The sequence below is a fragment of the Lepus europaeus genome, chromosome 20 (genome assembly GCF_033115175.1).
Source record: "Lepus europaeus isolate LE1 chromosome 20, mLepTim1.pri, whole genome shotgun sequence".
Lineage (NCBI taxonomy): Eukaryota > Metazoa > Chordata > Mammalia > Lagomorpha > Leporidae > Lepus > Lepus europaeus.
In genome coordinates this window covers 28850660-28852402 of record NC_084846.1, presented here as the reverse complement: position 1 = coordinate 28852402, position 1743 = coordinate 28850660, and positions in this window count along the sequence as shown.

Here is a 1743-nt window from a genome sequence, read left to right as displayed (position 1 = left end):
GAGAGAGAGAGAGAGAGAGAGAATGCCCCATCTACTGGTTTATCTCCAAATACCCACAATGGCCAGAGCCGGGCCAGAGTCGAAGCTGAGAGCTGGGAACTCAATTCAACCCATGACCCTGCCTCCCAGGATCTGCAGTAACAGGAAATTGAAGTCAGGAGCCAGAACCAGGAATCCAATCTGGGCACTCCAGTGTGGAATGCTGGCATATTTACTGGCGTCTTAACCATTAAGTCAAATGCTTTTTTTTTTTTAATTCATTTGAGAAGCAGAGAAAGAAGAGGGCTCCCAAATGATTCACTTCCCAAATGCCCACAAAAGATGGGGCTGGGCCAGGCTGAAGCCAGGAGGCAGAAACCCTCTTTCCACATGAGTGGCAGCAACTCAACCACTTGGACCATCACCTGCTGCCTGCCAGGGTGCACACAGAGTGAACCCAGGACTCAAACCCAGGCACTCTATATGGGAAGCTGGTGTCCCAGGTGACACCTTAGCTGCCACTCCCAAGTGGCCCCCCTGAAAGACTTCTTGACAGTGCTCAGCTCTGGGCTCTGCTATAAATACTCAGATGGCTTTCTCTTTTCCAGGTCAGTCTTGAGCTGACGTAAAGATAAGCTCTCAGAAGAGGAATTGCTGCATCATGTACTTAGGGACTCTTGAGCCGAAGTATTGAGAGACATCTTCCTGTTTTTCTCTCCCTTGAGGTCCACCTAGCACCTGTATCTCTGTGTGCTGTCAGGCCCTCCCCAACCCCCTTCTGCCATCCAAGCCTCTGGGCATTAGACTGTTCCTCTGGTCACGTTGCCTTGTTTTTTTTGTTTTGTTTTGTTTTTTTTTAATGATAAACAGATAAGGGGAAAGCCACCATTTCCTGTGAAAATTGATATCTAGGCTTTTAGAACATGCCCAGGCCAGTGGAAAGAATAAGCAATTATCTGGGTGGTTCAAGCAAACATTGACTCCCTTGTCTGCCATTAGGAGAACTGGAATTAATTATTAACATCTTAGAATTTGCGGAGAGTTACTGAACTCCCCACTTCATTTTCCATCTGGAATTTGGTGAAATAGTGTATGGGCAGCCATTTCAACTGGGCCGCCAGGTTTCGAATCTGGGTAGAGCAAGGCCAGGGTAAAGAAGTGGCATCTGCCATTCCTGGAGTTGAACGTGCTAATGACTTTGACTCCACATGCTGAATAGGAAGGCTGCAGGTGCTGCCTCCCTGGGCAGCAGAGAGGGTTGGCTGTAAATCTTCCTGCATCTTTCCATTGCATCAGACATGGCTCTTGTTATAAGCAAGGCCATCCTCAAACACAGGTAGATGTCTGCCTTCGTGTTGCAATTTATCAGACAAAAACTGCTGTCTTTCTTCCATCTACCAATGTACCATTAGCAGTTTCTGAGTTTGTAATCCTTAAAAACTGCTTATTTAGCAGTGTCATACATGCATGGAAGATTATTTGTCTTGTAAGGCATTCTTTAATGCAGAGATTGGGAGTCACTTGCAAATGGGGAGAGAGAGCCGCAATCTTGCAGTCAAGGCCTCCTGAGTTTGAGTTCTGGCCTTGCCACTCACTAGCTTAACATGCAAACTCAGTGATTCCATCATGTTGAGTTTCCTGTCAGTTAAAACTACGTGCTGTGCATGGACAGCATTGTGGCATAGTGGGTTAAGCCATTGCTTGAGATGCTGGCATCCCACATGGGTGCTGGTTCAAGACCTGGTTTCTCCACTTCTGATCCAG